Source organism: Lagenorhynchus albirostris, chromosome 13, assembly GCF_949774975.1.
Source record: "Lagenorhynchus albirostris chromosome 13, mLagAlb1.1, whole genome shotgun sequence".
NCBI classification, from domain to species: Eukaryota; Metazoa; Chordata; class Mammalia; order Artiodactyla; family Delphinidae; genus Lagenorhynchus; species Lagenorhynchus albirostris.
The window spans coordinates 74,178,532-74,201,493 of NC_083107.1; positions in this window are offsets into that span (position 1 = coordinate 74,178,532).

Below are 22,962 nucleotides of genomic sequence, written 5' to 3' on the forward strand. Positions count from 1 at the left end.
GCACACCCCCTATTCACCATCTCCTGTCCAACGCACCTGTAAGCTGGCATCAGCCCTGACGCCCTCAAGGTAGGTAGTGTGAGTTCCACGGGGATCTCCATACCAAGAGCCTGAAGGTTAGTGAGATTTCAGAGGTGAGGACACCGTATTCTATCCACTCAGTAAGCATTTACTGAGTGCCTACTTACTGCTGTGATCCTCCCGGTGTCAGGCTGAGGGCCACAGAGATGAATACATTGTGAGCTCTGGGGCTTCCCTGGTGGTCCAGTGGTAAAGAATCTGCCTTCCAATGCAGGGGACGCGGGTTCGATCCCTGGTCAGGGAACTGAGATCCCACATGCCACGGGGCAGCTAAGCCCATGTGCTCTGGAGCCCACACACCACAACTAGAGAGAAGCCCGTGTGCCACAATGAAGGGCCCGCGTGCCACAGCTAAGACCCAACGCAGCCAAAAATAAATAAATACTAAAACAAAAAAATACACTGTGGGCCCTGCCCAGGGAGGCCTACAGCCCATGGGGGAGTGGGTTTGGGGCAGAACGTTCCCAGCTCAGCGTGGGGGTCAAAACACAGGATTCTGTTCTGTGGGGCTGAGCAGAGCGGGAGTACCTCTGCAGCCATGACCGGCAAGGCTAGTCGGCTCCTGGGGCATGGAGCTCTAACAGAAGTTACAGAGCAGTTGTCCTCAAAGTGTGTCCCCAGACCACCAGCAGCAGCATCCCCTGGGAACGTATTAAAAATGCAAACTCCTGGGACTTCCCTGGTGGCACAGTGGTTAAGAGTCCGCCTGCCAATGCAGGGGACATGGGTTCGAGCCCTGGTCCAGGAAGATCCCACATGCCGCGGAGCAACTAAGCCCACGCACCACAACTACCGAGCCCACGCTCTAGAGCCCACGAGCCACAGCTATTGAGCCTGCGCTCTAGAGCCCGTGCTCTGCAACAAGAGAAGTCACCACAATGAGAAGCCTGTACACACCACAAGGAAGAGTAGCCCCCACTCGCCGCAACTAGAGAAAGCCCGTGCGCAGCAACGAAGACCCAACGCAGTCCAAAATAAATAAATAAATAAATTTTTTTTTTTTTTAAATGCAAACTCCCAGGTCTGGTCCCAAGCCTACTGAATCAGAAACTGTGGATGGAGCCTAGCAAACTGTATTTTAACAAGCCCCCCAAGGGATTCAAATGCATGTTAAAGTTTGAGAACCACAATACAGAGAGATAGGAGAGTTCTAGGGATGAATTTCACCTCCTTGGGTTGGGAAATGAGGGAGTTTTGAGAAGCAGATTTCACTTCAAGCGGAAAATGAACTTTCTGACAGCTGCTCAGCAATGAACCCCAAAACCTCAATCATGGTGAATTCCCATTCCTATAAGTTTGGAACACATGCTGGGTATATTAGCCAGTATTTGGGGTTCCAGTAGCAATTTCAATGGCGGGAGGCTCCCCACTCCACCACCACCAGGCAATGCTCCAAACACCAGATGTTTGTCCTACAATTCAACTCAATTCTGACACTAGCTACCTGTAGATAGCATCAGATTCCACAGGTTAAGGGCTCGGTCCCACGAGATTGTGCATCCCCTCCCCCCAACTTCAGACACCAGATGAAACCCAAACCTGTACTTCTGACCAACTGGCTATAGACCAGAGGTTTCAATAACTGCCCCCTTTGGGTTCGATTAATTTGCTAGAGCTGCTCACAGAACTCAGAACAACATTTTACTTACTAAATTACTGGTTTATTACAAAATTATATAATTCAGGAACAGCCAGGTGGAAGAAACGTGTAGGGCAAGGTATGTGGGAAGGGGCTTGGAGCTTCCCTGCCCCCTCCGAGCGTACCACTCTTCCCGAATCTCCACATATTCATCAAGCCAGAAGCTCTCTGAACCCTGTCCTTTTGGGTTTTTATGGAGGCTTCATTACATAGGCATGACTGATTACGTCATTGGCCATTGGTTACTGAACACAATCTCAAGTCCCTTACCTCTCCCCCAGGGTTGGGGGATGGGACAGAAAGTTCCAACCCTTTAATCCCCTGATTGGTTCTCCAGGCAACCAGCCCCCATCCTTAGATGGGGGTCCAAAAGTTGCCTCAATAACATAACAAAAGCCACCTTTTCAGCTTTCTGCATTTATGAAATTCCAAGGGACTTAGGAGCGCAGAGGGGCCAGGAATGGTGAGGAAGACCAAATATATATCTATTTCTTATTATAAATCACAATATCACAGCCAGGACAGGCTATGTTATACTGTGGTAACCAATGGCTTCCAAATCTCAACAAGTTTACCTCTAGCTCACATAAAGGCTGCTGGAGCTCTGGCCTTTCTCCAGGGCACTGTCCTCCATGCCATGTCTTCATGACCCAGGTAGCTTTGATCTGTGGCCCTGCCATCTCAACACACACTTGGCTGCACCAATGCTGAGAGGGAAGAGGGACATCAGAGAAGATGACTTTTCGGGGCCTCTACTTAGAAGTGGAACACACGTTCCTTGTGCTCGGCCCTTCCAAACTGCAAGGGTGCTACAAAGTGTGGGATCCCACAGCTCCCAGAGGAAAGGAGAAGCTTGTCTACCACGAGGACAAGCTTCCTTTCAGAGGCAGCCGATGAGGAAGAAAGGAAGAAGATGGATGAGGAAGAAGAGGCCGCTGTGCTGGAAGAAGATATATTACTTTAATAATCTCTTCCAAATGTGAGGTCCTATTTTTCTCTGATGCTTTAAATGTTCTAAGAATGCTTTAAATTGCTAAGTGCTTCTGTTTCCATGAGGTTCCATGGCTCCTGGAAGGTTTACTCATAATTTAGCCTGTAACGCTACCACGGCAGCACCCACAGGTCCCAGGATGCTGGGCTTCCAGAAAGCAGGGTGCCGTGGGTGATGCTGGCAGGGAGAGCCTGAGCTCATAGGTCTGGCAAACCAGGTGAGGGACTGGGGCTGTGACAATTCAGACAAGTCCAGGGCAGGAAGCAGCCTTGTCCCCAAGTTGAACTGAGAAAGAGGAATGACAGTTATCTCCTCTGGAAAGAAAAAGAAGAAAGGATTCAATTCCACGTCCCTGGCCCTGTTCCAGCCCATGATTCAGTGACTGTGGAGCAGGGTAGCAGCTGCTACAGCGCCAAGTGCCTAGGTGCCAACGTAGTGCCAACCACAGGAATATTACCCCTCTACCCCGACCCCTATCCCCCTACTCCTTCAGAGCAGCCCCACAACTGCACTGAGGGCACAGAAAACCAGGGGAGTGAACGCCCCATGCCGGGGGGCACCCTTCTCCTTGCAGCAACCTAGAAGGAGACTCCAGGGTGCAAGAGAGGAAGAGGAAGAGGTTGAGCCAATCAGCACAGGCTCCTGAGGTGGACAGGTCCCCCCTTAGAAAGGAGAGGTGACCCCTTGCCCAGCTCTCAGCCCCGGGGGTCCACATGCATCCTTCCCCTGCCCGAGGCTCTGCGTTCTCTGAGCCCATTTCAGTTGAGTGTCACCATTAGGCGAGCACCTCCAGAGAAGTCCCTAATGGGGCCAGAGCCCCTGGTGCTGATGGGGAATTCTGCTTCTTTCTCATGGAGACAGATGGGACTGATGGCCATCGTTCTTAGGTTAAGTCACTGTGCACTTTGCTGAAAGATAAATTGCATATCTGCCCCGAGGGAGAATGAATCACATCAATAACTTCCTTGCTTAAAGCTCATTTATTTAGGATCCTGCTTGAGGTTGTTTTTTAATAGATAGATTAGGGAGTAATTTTTTTAAAAAGACGAAAGGGCACAGAAATTGGGTTTCCCTTTGGCTTAGAAGATTTTTCCTCAGAGAAAGTAATAGTAAAAAGGGCTAGGGTCCTCCTTGTTTGTTCAGACTGTGGCTTGGGAGTCCTAGTTGACAAGAGGTGGGGGAGGGAGGTGGGGAGAAGGGCAGGGAGGGAGAGGGAGAGAGAGATTGAAAGAAAGCGATACAGAGAGCAAGCAGCAGCCCTGCAGCTCAGTGTCAGGCCTTCGGGCATCCACTCAACCCCTTCACCAAGCAAACGGGTGCAGTGGGGGAGAAGATGCACCTTAGAAGATCTACATGGCACAGCAGGGGATGAGCCCCTTTCCCGCGGCTGCCTGGGGCTCCATCCCCCAACTGCGCTGCCCCTTTCACATTTCAGTGTTTTGCAGGCTCCCTGAGCCTCCACATCACGGGGCACCCACAACCCACACTCAAGAAGGAATGGACATGAGGATGACCATCTACGAGCCAGGACCCAGGCATCAGGCTGAGACTCTGAGTTGCTGCTGTGGATGCTAAACCAGCAGCCCTCAGGCGCCTGTCCCACAGGCCCGGAGACCTGGACCAAGCCAGACACCCAAGAGGGGGCCACGGGCATGGAGGGGAGGGTCCATCAGAGCACAACCACCTAGCCTCAGCAGGAACAAGTCCTGCATCCTGCCCAGGAAGCTTAGGACCCAGGCAGGACCGTTCGCCTCTCCTGGCCTCGGTCCCCCCCGGCTGTACAACACACAGGGTGGGCGCTAGTGTGGCTAGGCCTGCTGGGACACCTCACCTGACTGGTAAAAGGCTGCACCAAGCAGTTTAAAATGCAGCCCAATCTGTCAACACTCCCTGGGCATCTCAGAGGAGCAGGCTGTCAGATCTGATGAAGCTCGTCCTCCCTCACCTGGAAGCATGTCCAGGGCTGGACACTTCCCTCTGGCTGTGCTCCTGGGCAGGAGGCAAACAGGAGACAGGAAGTGGGTGTTTGTGGGGAGGCAGGCCGGCTGCAGGGCTGGGCAGAGGGACAGGAGCGAGGTTGCCTCTTGCCGATGCCTGAATTCTTAAGTGTCTTTCATTTCCTAAAAGGTACCAGAAAATGGAGTATCCAAACCAGCACCTCAAAAGCACAGAACTGGGGCTGCCCAGGTGTCCATAGCTCCGGGTTTGGGCAGATCCTTCTTAAATATCACCACCCTAGTCTACAACCTCCCTGCCTTACCCTCCCCCTCCCTCTTCCCAATCCTCCTTGCTGACCCACACCACCACCTGGTCAACTGTCCAAGGCAGGTTTAAAGAAGCTGCTCAGACTTCTAGAGCACAGAAAGCACCTTCAGGATGCAGATATAAGAGGAGCTGGAAATCACCTCCACTGAGCCCTTTAAAAGAGGAAGTTCAACCATATGACCCAGCAATCCCACTACTGGGCATACACCCAGAGAAAACCGTAATTCAAAAGACACGCGTACCCCAACGTTCATTGCAGCACTATTTACACCAGCCAGGTCATGGAAGCAACCTAAACGCCCATCGACAGACGAATGGATAAAGAAGATGTGGTACATATGTACAATGGAATATTACTCAGCCATAAAAAGGAATGAAATTGGATCATTTGTAGAGACGTGGATGGATCTAGAGACTGTCAGACAGAGTGAAGTAAGTCAGAAGGAGAAGAACAAAGATCGTATATTAACGCATATATGTGGAGCCTAGAAAAATGGTACAGATGAACTGGTTTGCAGGGCAGAAATAGAGACAGATGTAGAGAACAAACGTATGGACACCAAGTGGGGAAAGTGGTGGTGTGATGAATTGGGAGATTGGGATTGACATATATACACTAATATGTATAAAATGGATAACTAATAAGAACCTGCTGTATTACAAAAAAATGAATAAAATTAAATTAAATTAAAATTAAAATAAATAAAAGAGGAAGCTTACAGAACACAGGGTTTTCCAGCTGGAAGGAACCTGTATGTTGACTCAGCGCAGAAATCTGGCCGTGGTCTCCCCATAGGCCGCAGGACCCGCCCCCCCGGGCTCTCCGCCCACCCAGTCTCCTTATTGATGGCCCTGTCCCGAAGTGCGTCCTTCCACAACCTCACATTGGGGACCAAGTCGGTACTCCGTCCGATACCATGTGAGGCCAAACCCTCCGTAGTCAGGAGGCCCTGGTCCCAGGCCCTTCACATTAGAAGGACTCATCAGCCAGAAATTCAGCAGGAGACCGGGGTGGGGGGCAGGGAGGGGCGGGGGAGGCTGGGCTCATCAGGAGAGTGCCGGAGGGAGGCCCTGCGCGCAGGTCTGAAGGCTCTATCCACCCAGGAGACTCAGTTATTTCTCCCCTACTACTCAGCTGCCCTAGGAGTAAAGCTCTGAGAGGGAGAATTCCCTCGGGAGGGGAGGGGCGGGGCGGGGAGGGGAGGGGAGGGGAGGGGAGGGGAGGGGAGGTACCCGAGGTCAGCTGAGCCGCTACGTGGCCAGACACGGCCAAGCATCTCCACAGACAGAGAGCTGCGTGCTGGGCTCAGCTCCCCATTGCTGTTTATCCTTTAATTACACAGCGGGAGCTAAAGTGCACGTCTGGCCCAGGAGTCACTGCTTCGTCCAAAGCAGGTGTCTGAGGAAGTTACCTGTCTCAGCCAGCCCAGGCAGAAGGGGGGTGAGGGGCAGGCTGGCACGGTCAGACAAGAGTCTGGGTGCACTCCGAGTCCTATCGCCAGCCCGGTCTGCTTCACAGCCACCCTCCCCGACACGCCCCCATCCCCCCACTGCTGGGAGCTCGTGCCTGCACCATTGTCTCAGTTTCCCCAGAACTCAGAGTGTCAGGTTAGCTCTGGCTGCCATAACAGAATATCATAGACAGGGTGGCTAAAACAACAGACATTTATTCCTCACAGCTCTGGAGGCTGGGTGTCAGCATGGTCAGATTCTGGAAAGAGCCCTCTTCCTCGCTTTCAGATGCCCTCTCACTGTGTCCTCATATGGTGGGGAGAAAGCTAGCTCCAGTCTCTACCTCGCCTTATAAGGACATTAATCCTACCGCAGGGGCCCTGACTTCATGGCCTCATCTAAACCTAGTTATCTCCCAAAGGCCCTACTTCCAAATACCATCTCCTATGGGGTTAGAGCTTCAGCATATAAATTTGGGGGACACCTACACTCAGGCCATAACAGCCTGTGGCTCTTTCTTCCCAAACGCACGTCTGTATCCTGGACCCCTCTCCTGAGTGCCAGGCCTTCTACTTGTTCTACCTGGTGGACACAGGGAATCCGAAGAAACAAGGGGCAGGGTCAGAGCAAGCCCAGATTCAGGGCCATCCCCAGAGCAACAGCCCTCCTGACACTGGCCACGCTGATAATTCCCTAGTGCACTTCCTACCTGTCCCATCCTCAAACTACGTCCTAACAGCCTGTCCTTGTATGATACACACACAACTTCTTTTTTGCTGTCGTGGCGGGTATGGAGGTCCTCTTAGATGCCACTCGGACACGGTCACAAGTGAGCAGGGGCATCCCTGGCCTCCCTCGGGCTTTGATCTCCCGGAGCCTGACTGCCCTGCTCCTTGCTTGGCTATCACAGCAGCAGTTGGATGAGATGGTGCATGTGTGGGCACCTCACACTGGGCTTGGCCCCTGGAGAGTTTGCTCAGAATAACTGTCCACCTCCGCTCTGACTGCCCCTGCCACGTGCCCATCTTCCCAGGCCCTGGGAGGAGCAGAGACAGAAGCAGAATTGGTGGGTTCCTCAGTCTGAGCCAAGCCCTTAGCAACCCCATCAAGTCTCTCTCCTGCGTTAAGTCCAAGTTTCCACGACCGGCTTGGGCTGGGGTGCCGTCGGGCACCACTCCCTCTTGGAGCCTCCTACCCCGCATGAGTGAAATGCTCCTCCCACCCCCAGGTTTAGGGTTCTCAAGAGGAAGTGTCAACAGACATGCCTCAAACTGCTGGGCACTTCAGTTTCCTCTTGGCTGTCTTGGGAAGGTGAGGGACCAAACAGAGAGGCCAAAGCAGCCCCAGAGAAGAATGAACGAGTCCAGGGTCTGGGCTTGGTACCCAGACAGGCGGGCAGGAGGCCTTTCAGAAGTGTCTGGAGCCCAGGCCCTGGACCCTGCTGGGAGGAGGGGTGTTGTGGTTTCTGCTTTTACTGAAGCAGCAAAGGCCAAGGAGTAGTTTAGTTCAGGGCCCTCCCCGCCGCTGAGCCTGGCAGAGTGTGTCAGGGACTCCCCTTTGCCAGGACACACCCGTGGCCTTGGGAGGCAGAAAGAGCAGGGTGTAGTCCTGTGGGTTTCTGTGTCTGCCTTTTAAAAATAACAGCTTCGGCTGCAGCTGACACCCTGTGTCCCTTGTAAGTCCTTCTCTACTGTGGGTCTGCTTCCCGCCCTGTCCCATGAAGGCTGGGCCCGGGCATCCCTTGGAGCTGTAGGGACACCATTCCGGATCTGTTTCAACTTAAGAAAAGTTCAAGGGCATCATGACCAGATATTTGGACACACATACATCAGGACACATACCACACACAGGCAGGCACCCTCACACACACACACACACACACACAAACATACACATGGATCACAATTCACTTTTCTAAAAAAAAACTGAAATGGATCTCAAATGCGTAGGGCCACTAGCATTTTGAAAAACATTTTCTTTCCTCTTTTTGGGACTGAGGCCAGGGGACACTGTTCCCAGAGAACCAAGTTAGGGTCCTATAAGTCTCTTTTTTCCCTTTCGATGTATTACTTTCCTTAAAAAGGAAAGGAAGTTGGATTAGTTTATTCTCAACAGTGAAAAATGCTATCTCTTTCCTCCAAAGTAGCTGGCTCGATTCTATTCAATATTTGGAGAAGCCAAATGTGCCAAATCTTCATGAAGAGATGAAGGGAGAAGCTTCTCGTTTCTAGCCTGGCCCTATAATTTACAGCACAGAGGACAGGCAATGCTGCTCCCCAAAGGGACACTTCTTGGGACACCAAGCCTGACCCTTCCAGCTTAGTTCTGGGGAGACATGTAGACTCCCGGAAGACTGAGAGAACACATCTAAATGACAGTTCAAGGGCAGAATGAAGGGCTATCACAGGACAATGGGGTTTCATTGTCCCATAAAGGGATAATGCAAGACCTCTCAGAAGTGACAGGTCACTTCAGGTTGGGATGTTTGGGGAAGACTTTACGGAGGAGATAAAATTCTGGCTGGCCTGAAATATGTGTGCTATTTGGACAGGTCAAGAGAAGTGAAGAGGACATCCCAGGAGAGGGGACTGGCCTGAGTAAAGGCAAGGAGACCAGGACACTTTGAAGGGTCCCCTGAGTTTGGAGTCCAGAGAGTGGACCAATTGGACCACAGAGGAACATTCTTGGGGAAATAATGGAAGAAGAGGGGTTGAACTTTATATCCAGGAGGCAAGGGGGGTGGAAGGAGAGGCATTAGAGATTTTTGAGTAGGAAAGAGATACAATCAATATTTTAGGACAATAACGCTTAAGACACCAGCAGGTGGCCTGAAGGGGACAAACTCATCAAGCACTTTCACACACAATTCAAGCTAAAGAAGATTTCTCTTAAAGGTTCTGGGCAGCCCCGAAGTCAGCTTACAGCCGAGGCTTGCCTGGAGCTAGGGAGACAGATGAGCAAACTCCTAAATCATACTCCTCTTTGTAATAGCTCTGGATGACAGTTTCTTATCTGTCTCTTCATAACTTCTATTGAATTAGTATGGAAATACAATGTCCACTATTTTTTTTCATTCAACATTTTAAACGAGACTCTACATCCTCAAAACCATCATCATTGTATTTTTTCATTATGACAGGTTTGCTGTCAGCTCTCCTACTAGACGGTAGGCTCCTCCAAACGCAGAAACTTTCATCTGTGTCTCCCTGACTAGCCCCTAGCACAGAGGCCAGCAGAAGGAACTAAATAAGTAACCAATTGTGAAATCATGTAATGATATCTTTTTTTTAATTTAATTTAGTTTATTTATTTTATTTTTTGGCTGTGTTGGGCCTTCATTGCTGCACGCGGGCTTTTCTCTCTAGTTGCGGCGAGCAGGGGCTTCTGTTCGTTGCGGTGCGCGGGCTTCTCATTGCGGTGGCTTCTCTTGTTGCGGAGTACGGGCTCTAGGTGCAAGGGTTTCAGTAGCCGTGGCACGCGGGCTCAGTAGTTGTGGCTCGCGGGCTCTAGAGCACAGGCTCAGTAGTTGTGGCGCAAGGGCTTAGTTGCTCCATGGCATGTAGGATCTTCCCGGACCAGGTATCGAACCCGTGTCCCCTGCATTGGCAGGCCGACACCAGGGAAGTCCCACGTAATAATATCTTCATTACCACACTGTTTGCTCTGGTCAAGGCATTGTAAATCATTGATTGTGCTTTAGGGGTTAAACTATAAAAGAGGATATCCTTCATTTGGACTGTCAGGCCCTCTAATCCGCAAATTATTTTTTTAAAGAAAAGGCTAACTCTGGGCTTTCCTACTAAAAATATGTTTAGCAAAACTTTGTGGCAGAAAACGTCCTGTAAATGGGTCAGAGCCTAGAGTCCATCAGATGGATCCCAGGATTCAAGCCATGCTGACTGACGCCAAGAACACAAGAATGCCTGTCATTCCTTCTGGGGACACCAGCCCCTTATAGACACTGAAAGTGCTTACGGAAGCCAGCGGGTAAATCTGCAAACCCCCAGCTAATCTTGTAAAACATCTTTGTCACAGGGGGTGCCCCCCAGAAAGTGGACTCTGGGATGGAGAACAGTGTGCAGGAAGTTTCCCAGGGAGCACCTTCAGGGTGACCACCTATGTGAGAAGGAAGGAAACAGGGCTGGGCAGGGGGAGAAGGTGGGCTGCACTGCAGTCCCAACAAGGCCTCAGCTGACCCCACAGGGAACTCTGAAGTTGGGGTAGCCGTCGGAGTTGTACCCAGCTGAGGCAAGAGCCAGGCCTGTCTACCTTCCCCCACTGATCAGTCACTGGATGTGGGCTGTGCCCTAGAAGGGGCACGGCCATCAGCAAGGCAGCTGCCTGCAGCAGAGGGCGATTCCCAAAGAGGCCGTCGGCCAGCTGCGGTCCCAGTAACTGGGGGTGAAGTCCTTCTGTCCTGAGTGGGGGTCGGGTGGAGCACAGCAACCACCGTGGTCTCAAATGATCTGTGCAGGCACCCGGGTGCAAGTAGGACAGCCGGATGCTCAGAGACCAGAGAGGAGGAAGCAGTAGAGTGGCTGCGAGACAGATCTCGAGCCACATCTTGGCCCTGCCACTTACGATCTGTCAGCTTAGATTAGTATCAAACTTTCTGAGTCTCAGCTTCTTCATCTGTAAAATGCACCTATAATATCCACCTTATAGGGTTTTTTATGAGGATCACAGAAGTATAAAAAATGTCCTGGCATAGTACCACAAGTGGTGCTGGTAAATGGGGACCACAGTAATTGTCGTTACTTTAGCAGCTGCAGCGTCAGGGGTGATGCCCTGGTATTGGTACCAGATGCTCTCAGGTGGGAGCTATGCCAAAGTCTGGGTCAAAAGCCATCAAGTATATGGACTGCTGGGCTCTAGGGGTCTGTGAGGATGGCTAGTCATCTCCTTACATCTCAGGCCAGTGTCCTGCTGGGATCAAAGACACTGCTGTAGGCATCGTCAGGAACAAAGGACAATACTGGGAAGGGGCTTTGGCTGTCCTCACCAGCAGAGCACATGGCAGCCTCCATGTGTCAGGCACCACGAGGCTGGCCTTGGAGGCGGGTGGGGCATTCACTCTGCAGGCCGTGGGCGTCCCCCTTCTGTTGGCCTGTCCAAGGGGTATGACCACATGACAGGTTAGAAGTGTTTGCGTTCACTGTTTCCTCTTTCCAACAGTCAGCATGTAGAAAACCATCAAGCAGGGGTGATTCCTGCGCATATGGGAAGTTCAGGATGTCAAGGCCACCAGGAGTGGATGCCAGAGCTTTGATCCTCCATCTGATTGTGAGTTTCCCTTGAGAGCTGGAAGCACTTGACCGGGCTGAGATTACTCGTTCTCACCGCTCTCCTAGACTAGAAGTCCCATATGGTACTGCACAGGCTCTGGAATCAGAAAAGTCTGATTCCTCAGTTTAAATCCTGTCTTCATCCTTCATCAACTACGGGACCCTGGACAAGGGTCAGCGCCCTCCAGGAAATCCACCAGGATCACACCTGTAGTTGAACAAGTTGGGTTTATTACTCATTGCAGCAAGAGAGAACGCACACCAGGGGTGTCCCAGTAAGAGGGTGTTAGAAAGAACCAATTACAGGGTTTGGATTTTGTTGGGCGGCTTGGGGTGTGGGGGGGGTCTAAGGAAGTGGGAGTTTGGATGTTGTTAGAAAGTGGAACAAGTCTATGGTTGGGTATCTCAGTAAATCGTTCTACAAGGAGGGCTACGTCGAGGATCACGCTGTAAAGAAGCTGCTGTCACTCTTTCGGGGCACAGGGGCACAGGTATTTTGTGGGTGGCACATAGGTGTTTTTGTCTGTGCTTAGACAAAACTACAAGGAGGTCTTGCTGGGCCCATCTTAGCCTGGTCTCAGGGTGCCCTGTGAGAGGCTGGTATCCTGTGAGATTGTTTATGTCCAACAGGAGAAGAACACCGCTGGCTGTGAATGGGAGTCTAGCTTCCAAATGTCAGGGGCTGCTCTGTTTTGATTTCTCTCCAGGTTATTAAATCTCTCCATGCCAAAGTTTCTCCATCCGTAAAATGGGGGTAAGAATATCTACCCAGAGGGTGGTTTTGAAGAGCAAATAAGATAACGCAGCGCTCAGAGCAGGAGCCCACCGTGTGCGTCTCCGTGTGACCCCCTAGAATATCACAGCGGCTGTGTGGTAATATGGCAGCTGCTCAAACACCCGTTTTATAGATTAAGAAACTGAGACAGAAAAAGTCGGTGCTTTGGGGTGAAAATCAGAGGTGAAATAGCCATTCACCAAAGCTGCAACTGAGATTCCCACCCGGAGTCACAGCCCAGGCCATCGGCTCCGGCACCTGAAATGGATATCCTAACTAGCAGCAACTAACAGCTGAGTGTCAGGGTCAGCCCACACTGGGGCCGGAGCATTGCCCTGGGGAGGAAGGGGCGTGGCCACCGTGGGACCTGGAGAGCAGTGGTCACCATGGGGACGTGATGCCCGAGTTTCATTTGGCAGCTTTCACACTGAGCTTAGGGAGAGTGAGTGGCCTCAGATGTGGAATCCGGGGAGTAGCCGAGGAGCACAGAGTACGGCATGACTCTGAGCCAGGGACAGAGTAACCAGAGTGCTTCTGGTTCCCACACGTAATCTTGTCTGATAATAGTAGAGTTAATCACAAGTGAGATTTCCAGAATAAAGACCACCCAGGCTGAGTTCCCCAAATTATACCCTCTCCCTGGTAACAGCCGAGCTGTTCGGGACCTGCCTTATAACAGCATTTCTGTGAGGACCAGATTGAGTGCCACCTCTCATCCGGTGGAGCAGAAAGAAAATTTTACACTCTGGTGGCCCGGCTTCCCCACCTTGGGGCAGTGGAAAGGCATCAGGCATGGAATCGCAGATCAGTGCCTTCTCAGCTACGTGGATTTGGAAATGCATTCAGCCTTCATGTGCTCAGCTGTAAGATGGGAATGACAAAATGTCACCGTCCTTCCTATCGCCCAAGACTGCTGCAAAGATCAAATGCCATATTCACATGTGAGCAAAGAGCTCTAAAAAGAATTATAAAATTTTAAAAAGTAAAACGTTTCCTATAAAATGACTTTTAACAGTATATAAAATGGATTTGAAGCAAAAATGAAAAGGTCATGTTTTAACTAGAATGTTCTACGGTGATATCATTAATACTCTTCCACAATGTTTGCTAATGAGGGTTATTTCAGGACCCCGGAATTTTATTTATCTTTTTCATTTATTTATTTATTTATTTATTTTTGGCTGCGTTGGGTCTTCGTTGCTGCTTCACATATATATATATATATATATATATTTTTTTTTTTTTTTTTTTTTTTTTTTTTTGCCGTATGCGGGCCTCTCACTGTTGTGGCCTGTCCCATTGCAGAGCACAGGCTCCGGACACGCAGGCTCAGTGGCCATGGCTCACGGGCCCAGCCGCTCCGCAGCATGTGGGATCTTCCCAGACCAGGGCACGAACCCGTGTCCCCTGCATCGGCAGGCGGACTCTCAACCACTGCGCCACCAGGGAAGCCCTCTTTTTTTTTTTATTTCAACTCAAGAAACATTTATTGAACATCAACTTATGCAAAGTACTGTAAAGTAGGATGATCATTCCTGCCCTAAGAGAGCATACACTCTAGATTGTCTTTTTTTTTTAATAGATCTTTATTGGAGTATAATTGCTTCACAATACTGTGTTAGTCTCTGTTGTACAACAAAGTGAATCAGCCATATGCATACATATATCCCCATATCCCCTCCCTCTTGAGCCTCCCTCACACCCTCCCTATCTCACCCCTCTAGGTGGTCACAAAGCACCAAGCTGATCTCCCTGTGCTATGCTGCTGCTTCCCACTAGCTAACTATTTTACAGTTGGTAGTGTATGTATGTCGATGCTACTCTCACTTCTCCCCAGCTTCCCCCTCCCCTCCCAGTATCCTCAAGTCCATTCTCTATGTCTACGTCTTTATTCCTGCCCTGCCACTAGGTTCATCAGTACCAATTTTTTTTTAAGATTCCATATATATGTGTTAGCATACGGTATTTGTTTTTCTCTTTCTGACTTACTTAACTATATATGACAGACTCGAGATCTATCCGCCTCACTACAAATAACTCATTTTCATTTCTTTTTATGGCTGAGTAATATTCCATTGTATATATGTGCCACATCTTCTTTATCCATTCATCTGTCGATGGACATTTAGGTTGCTTCCACGTCCTGGCTATTGTAAATAGAGCTGCAATGAACATTGTGGTACGTGACTTTTTTTAAATTATGGCTTTCTCAGGGTATATGCCCAGTACTGGGATTGCTGGGTCATATGGTAGTTCTATTTTTAGTTTTTTAAGGAACCTCCGTACTGTTCTCCATAGTGGTTGTATCAATCTACATTCCCACCAACAGTGCAGGAGGGCTCCCTTTTCACCACACCCTTCCCAGCATTTATAGTTTCTAGATTTTTTTTGATAATGGCCATTCTGACTGGTGTGAGATAATAACTCATTGTAGTTTTGGTTTGCATTTCTCTAATAATTAGTGATGTTGAGCATCTTTTCCTGTGCCTTGTGGCCATCCATATGTCTTCTTTGGTAAAATGTCTGTTTAGGTCTTCCACCCATTTTTTAATTGGATTGTTTTTTGATATTGAGCTCCATGAGATGTTTGTATATTTTGGAGATTAATCTTTTTTCTGTTGTTTCATTTGCAAATATTTTCTTCCATCTGAGGGTTTTCTTTTCGTCTTGTTTATGGTTTCCTTTGCTGTGCAAAAACTTTCAAGTTTCATTAAGTCCCATTTGTTTATTTTTGTTTTTATTTCCATTACTCTAGGAGATGGGTCAAAAAAGATCTTGCTGTGGTTTATGTCAAAGAGTGTTTTTCCTATGTTTTCCTCTAAGAGTTTTATAGTGTCTAGTTTTACATTTAGGTATTTAATCCATTTGGAGTTTATTTTTGTGTATGGTGTTGGGGAGTGATCTAATCTCATACTTTTACATGTAGCTGTCTAGTTTTCCCAGCACCACTTACTGAAGAGGCTGTCTTTTCTCCGCTGTACGTTCTTGCCTCCTTTGTTGTAAATTAGGTGACCATGTGTGCGTGGGGTTACTCTGGGCTCTCTATCCTGCTCCATTGATCTATCTTTCTGTTTCTGTGCCAGTACCATGCTGCCTTTTTTTAACATCTTTATTGGAGTATAATTATAATTATTTTATAAATTATAAAATTCTTTACTAATTTTAAGAATTCTGTATCAGTTTCAAATAAACTGCCTCCGAGTAAGCAGTATAAAGCGGTATATAGTCATCCTCGTCCCTTGGTATCTGAGGGGGATTGGGCACGGTAGCCAACGTCTCTGCTCCTCAGGGAATAGGCCTGGTGACAGCAGCCTAGGTGGCAGCCTTGGGCTGAGAGTAGCTGGAATCAAGACAGGGCGGTTGCTACTAAAAGGGTCTCCCAATCACAAGAGGGTCCTCACCCCGAATGAGGCAGTGGCTGAGTTCGATGGGCTTTTCCTCTTCACACAGACCGAGGGCTGAACAGAGCTCTAGCTCAGATCCATGACTCTTCCTGAGAGCGACTCCAGAGTTCCGCCGCTACAGAGTGGATCTCCCTCCCTACTTGAGGGAAACCCCAAGCCATCTCCCTGAGTGGACACAAAGTGGCCTGACCCTAGGATGATCTGCCTCTTCCACTCTCTTCTTTAGTTAAGTAATCTGGGCGACACCATGATCCTTAGCAGTCTGCCTCCCAGGCTGAATTATTTAATGTAACTGTAATCCAATGCCACTGCTGGCCTAGCAGGACAATTCAAGTCGGGCTGCGGCTCAGCAGGATAATTCACATCGGCCTTGGGCTTTGCGATACTACATTTGGGGTTTTTCCTAAGTCGTCTCTCCACCCATGCACAGGACAAATAACCCCCTCATTCTTGTAGGTCATCAAATGAAGACACACACACACACACACACACACACACACACACACGCACACGGACACACACATTCTCCCAAGCACACACATTAATTCCCAGAGTCATTACTGTGTGTTGATGGGAAGCGTAAACAGCATTTTTCTAAGTGCACAGGCCTGCGCAGCTACCTAGCCCTGCAGAGCAGGTGAACTCCCCTTTGTTCTTTCTGCTTCTAGATGGTGCCCCTATTGGTGCATAAGAAGCAGGACACATGACAGAGTCATCCACCCACCCCTCACGCCCACCACTTAATCCCCAAAGACCTCACAGAAGCTTTCCTTATTTTCCCCTGTACTTACTAGGTCAGGTCACATTCTTGAGATCGTTTATACTCTTGTTCAAATAACCCCTAGGGGGTTTGCTCATCCAGTTAGGCAGGCAATCAAAGAGTCGTTTTCGCCAGGATTACTCTGCTGAATATAAACGTTGCTGAGTGGGTGAAAGGTGCCTGGGAGAGTTCATTAAGAAACAGTCCAGGGCTTCCCTGGTGGCGCAGTGGTTGAGAGTCCGCCTGCCGATGCAGGGGACACGGGTTCGTGCCCTGGTCCGGGAAGATCCCACATGCCGCGGAGCGGCTGGGCCCGTGAGCCATGGCCGCTGAGCCTGCGCTTCCAGAGCTTGTGCTCCACAACGGGAGAGGTCACAGCAGTGAGAGGCCCGCGTACCGCAAAAAACAAAAACAAAAACAGAAACAAACACTGCCCAGTCCTCCAGGGTCACCTCTGGGACGTCAGGGTCACACTCTGTTCCGAGAGTTCCCCCAGATGCACTGCAACCTGGCCCAGCCTTGGCCTCCGCCGCTTACTTGATGTCAGCCAAATGGCCGGTGGTTAACCATCAAGTCTTACATGACACTGGAGCTGGGGTTCCTGCCCCAGCGCACAGGTCTCCACTCACTTCCACTGCTCCCTTGACCACGGGCTCCTGTGACCAGTGGCCCAGAACACAGTGCAGAGTGAGCCTGCAGTCTTGAATCCCCAAGCTGGAGCCCATAAAATCGACGACGGCAGGCAGTATAGTGGTTCGTACTCTGGCTATTTCTAAAACACCCAGAAAGCTCTCTGCCTCCAGCTAGAATTTATGCTGAGAGCGAGGATTCAGAGAGGAATAGAGGAGAGGCCGCAGCTCTGGGGCGTCTAACCGAGCTCCCGGGCTGAGAAGACGCACTTATGGCAGAGTTCGCAAGGCAGTAGGTAGGAAATCCCAATCGCTCTGCGGCTTCTATGTTCCATGTTGTTGAGAACCCTTGAGGCCAGGGAGACCACAGCCCTATTTACCTCTGATTTGGTCAGTCTGCGACTGGACTTTTTGGCTTTTGGTTTTCCAGCAGATCTGGAGCTCACCCTTTCAGGAGCCCCCTGTGCAGAGGAGGGCGAGGGTCTCACAGCCACGTCTAGGACGGGTGGCCAAGCACTGACCTGTGGATGACTGGCCTGGAGCACTATACACACTGGACTCAAACCTCCACAGGGCAGCAGACAGCAGAGAGCAGGGTGAGCCCCCCGGCTGCAGGGCTGAGACCCCAGATCGACATTACAGGAAAGTGGCCTTTCCCCGTGAAAGCTGGAAACGGTGCTCTTGTAAAGGAGCACATGCCCTGTCTCTGGAGGAGTGCAAGCAGGAGCAGAATATTCTGGAAGGAACCCATCAGTGGGAACTTGTACTCAGTCGACTAGGATGTCTCTCCCACTCAAGGAGCCCTGGGTTCTGAGACTGTGGATGGGCTAACTTACTCACTGAGAGAAGGTCTGGCAGCAAAGTCTCCTGCCTCTGCAGGGCATACCTGAGAGGCTTTTATCACTGGGCTTTGAAGAGAGAACAATAATCCCATGCTTAAACCAAAACATCTTGTGGTGGGACCTGTGCTGTGAACACATCCTTCATCCTTCCTGCCACCCTGCCAGCTCCCCATAGGGACTCTATGGGCTGGAAGTGGGGGGAGATGGAAGCTTGCCCAGCACCTGCCCCAGCCCCAGCCTGGGTGTCTCAGGCCTCTGTCAGAGGGGGCAACTGGCATCTGGGACAGTCTGATGTGACTTCCAGTCGCTTGGAATCCTCCCTAACAGCTGTGACTTCCTGGGGTTCTACGAAGGAACTGCAGAGACCACGGCCGCCTTGATGTCTCTCCAAGATGTTATCTTAGGAGCAGTGACATTTCAGATGAAGTCACTTCTAAGAGAAACCCCTTCCCTTTTTCTAGTTCCTGAATAAACTAAAAGTTTAAATGGTTTAAGGAATCCACTAGCTATCTGGATTAACTAATTAGCAAGTTAAGCAAGTGGTTAAACTACTCTGGGTCTCAATTGTCTCATCTGACAAAGAAGAATCCTATAATCCAGAACTAAGAGTCTGCGCTTCTAGAGCTCGTTCCGCATGGGGTGTGTGTGTGTGTGTGTGTGTGTGTGTGTGTGTGTGTGATCTCACATATGTTCGTGTCTAATCATTGGCACAGACGCCTCCATCAGCCAATGAGACAGCATGCTCAGGACCAGTGAATCCTCCTCCAGCTCTGGCTGGAAATAAAACAGAGAAAGACACCTTTGCCTAATGGGACGCTGGGAATGTTAACTCCTCTGACTTTCAAAGTCACTGGATCAGAGCTATCGAAGCCAGTTTCCTAACTGGAAGGCAAAGTGATCTCTTGTAAAAGACACTACGGACGGGGCTTCTAGCTGGGGGCACACGCATCCACATGCACGAACACACACACACACACACACTTTTGGTACAAGTTGCCTTTGAGAGCTTAAACCGTATCTGATTCTACTTGGTATTCCTAGTACTGACCCCAAGACCTGGCACAAAACATTTGCTCACGAAAGTGTTGGCGATAAATGATGAAATAAAAGAACGATACAGATCTTCCTCCACTTACCATGGGTTTGTGTCCCGATAAACCCATCATAAGTTGAAAATATTTTAAGTAGAAAGTGCATTTAATACACCAACCTACCAAATATCATAGCTCAGCCTAGCCCAGCTTAAACATGCTCAGACCATTTACATTAGCCTACAGTTGGGCAAAATCATCTAACACAAAGCTTATTTTATAACAAAGTGTTGACTGTCTCACCTGATTGGTTGAATACTGTATTGAAAGTGAAAAACAGGATGGGTCTGAGTACAGAGTGGTTGTAAGTGTGTCGGCTGTTCACCCTCATGAGCGTACGGCTGACTGAGGGCTGTGGCTGCCACTGCCCAGCATCATAAGAGGGTATCACTGCATATCACTAGCCCAGAAAAAAAATCAGAATTAAAAGTATGGTTTCTACTGAATGTGTATCACTTTTACACCATCGTAAAAGTCAAAAAAGCCAAAGTCGAAGCGTGGTAAGCCAGGGACCATCTGTACTCATAAAATTCACTGAGGTTATACTGCCAATGGACTGAAAACATAGCATGCCCTGCTCCAGCTACTGCTCAGATCTTTAACTGTGAATGTTTAGTTAATAACTCAAATATCTTAAGAAACATGTTGGAGAAAGAGCAGGGGCCTGGGGGGTTGGAGGGGACCAGGGTTCTTACTTCTGCTCCTAATGAGCTGTGTGACCTTGGGCAGCCCCCCACACTCCATGGACCTCAGTTTTCCATCTTTAAAATGAAGGGGTTGGGGCTTCCCTGGTGGCGCAGTGGTTGTGGGTCCGCCTGCCGATGCAGGGGACACGGGTTCGTGCCCCGGTCCGGGAAGATCCCACATGCCGCGGAGCGGCGGGGCCCGTGAGCCATGGCCGCTGAGCCTGCGCGTCCGGAGCCTGTGCTCTGCAACGGGAGAGGCCACAACAGTGAGAGGCCCGCGTACAGCAAAAAAAAAAAATGAAGGGATTGGACTGAATAACCCGTGGTCTCCCTCCCACTTCTGGCAGTGTATAGAAATTTAAGGGACTTCCCCAGTGGTCCAGTGGCAAAGGATCCACCTTCCAATGCAGGGGACTCCGGTTGGATCCCTGGTCAGGAAACCAAGATCCCGAACGCCGCGGGGCAAGTAAGCCCCCAAGCCGCAGCTAGAGAAAAGCCCGTGTGCCTCAACTAAGACCCGAAGCAGCCAAATAAATAAATAATGTTTTTTAATTTTAAAAAAAGGAAATTTAAAACAATAGTAACTTACGGGAAAAAATCTTAATTCTAGTAACGGCATTGACTTTGAAATTGTAAAAATCTACCTTCACAATCTTTGTTTTCTATTCATGAACTTGAATTCCCAATTTTCTATTTTCTCAGTAGCAAATGTTAAGAAGTACTCTGGGGCAAATTTAAACGTCTGGCATGCACCTGTCCTGTTAGTGAGCCTTGACTACAGCCAGAAAAGTTCATGATAAAACAATGCCAGGGACACACACTCATGACTGCTCACTGGACAACCAGAGTATATCTGGAAACTCACCAAAGCAGCCTTTCAGGGACGTCATGAGCCTGCTGGTTCCATCCCGGGCCCTGCCCCAGGGCAGCAGGAGACAGTGGGCAATAGGGGCTGGGCAGCATGGGTATGGCTCTTGGGATCCCCTTTTCAAAGCCCAGCCACCCTAACTGTCTTGTGTTCTAGGGACAGAGGGTGGCTTTTCTCAGGATCAAGTGTGACTCTACCAGTGGCCAGCTCATCCCGCTAGACCACCAGATACGGATCCCTGGGACAGAAGGTGCTCATCCTGTGAAACTCTGCCACCACGTGCCTTATAACCATGACAACTCGGTGGTGTCCCTAAGAGAAATGAGCAGGGCTCTGGGCATTGCAGGAGGGCTCCAGCCCAGCAAGAATCAAAGACCTTGAACCAGAGGGAGAGAAAAATCACCCCCACCCTGAGATGGTGCTCCAGTTGCCCGTAAACTCATTCTTAGCTAGAAGATTCCTTGGATTCACCCCTAAAGAGCTGGAAAATGATACTCTGGGGGTGCCACTCAATGTCCTCCGACCCAGGAGGCAAAATGCCCCAAATTCCTTGAAAGGGTAGGGTGGGGAGTTCCTGTTAGAACCCTACTGGTGAGGCCACTGTTTATGAAGTGTACCATAAAAGGGTCCGACTGGTAGGGAGAGAGTCCTCCCCATGGCAATGACAGCACAATGGACTGACAGGAGGTGTGAGTCACTGGCTGTGGCTGCTCTGCCACTCCCTGAGGTCACTTCAGGGCAGATGGAACAAAACAACAGCAACAGCTGCAGATTTGGACCAGGCAGAAAAGAGGAGACAGCACCTGAGTGGCTGCCCAGAGCCCCCGTGAGCTGCCCAGAGTCCACAGGGCAAGTCAGTTTGCCAGGTGAGTGCCCAGAGCCGAAGAGTCTTCCTTGCTTCCGCCAGCCCAGGCTATGGATCGACAGTATCCCCTTCTGCGGACAGAATCGGCTACATAACTTGTGGATCCAATGCAAAATTAAAACAGGGGCTCCCTGTTCAAAAATTGAGAATTTCGAGATGGCAGCAGCATCACATTATCTAAGATCAGGGCTCCTCTGAGCGCTGGCTCTGTGTGACTGACTGCACAGGTCATGTGCCATGACGCCAGCGCTTTCTGCAGGGATGTTCTGATTCTGCGTATTTCCTATTGGAGTTCACCTTCATAGTCTGAGGACAAGTTAATCGTCAACACCATTTCTATCTGCTTTAAGAAAACTAAACTATAATAACTAAAGTGCCTCCAATCCGTGAATATTTATTGAGCACCTACTTCGTGCCAGGCACCCAGCAGTGAGCAAAGGCCGTGGCCGCGTGGCGCTCACATTCTAGCAGGAGAAGAAGCATCTTGCTTCCGTCCCTCCCCAGACCTTTCAGACATGGCTGGCAGGCCAGCGGACTCTGAGCTATCTCCTTCATGAACCAACCGCTGGGGCAGAAAGCCATACAGAAAGCCATACAGGCAGAAAGCCATAAATTGTTCCTTGAATTCTTTGCACATGTGCTATTTTTGCCTCCCCAGTAGGGCCACAAGCTCTTTGTCTTACACGAAAGGTCCTCATGCAGTCTGTCATTCAACAAATGTTTACTCAGCACCTGTGCCAGGCCCAGGTCTATATGCCCGGGATACAAGTCATTGTAAGTAAGACACGGTCCCCATACTCTAGGAGGTCCCATCGAAAATGAATGAGAGGGACTTCCCTGGTGGTCCAGTGGCTAAGACTCCATGCTCCCAATGCAGTGGGTCCGGGTTCGATCCCTGGTCAGGGAACTAGATCCCGCATGCCACAACTAAAGATCCCGCACGCAGCAACGGAGATCCCACGTGCTGCAGTGAAGACCCAGTGCAACCAAATAAATAAATAAATAAAAATAAAATAAAATAAAATGGATAAGAAATGGTAGGAAAGGAACAATGTGTTTTGAGCAGAAGAGGAAGATAGAGGAAGTCAGGGAAGGCAGATGACGTCTGAGCCCTGCTTTGAAGACTTAGTGGGAACAAAACTCGGGCTTGTCTCTTCATGGGGACCTCTGCAAGGAGCACCCCTAGCTAACGCCCCTCATCCTGTTCTTCTCCAGCACCTGGGAGCACCTTCAGCAGGCCTTGCCTCCTGAGAGCTCCACCATCTGATACTTGAATTCCCTCTATGACATTTTGAACTGGGGTCATCCAGCTGTGGCAAGAACATGTTC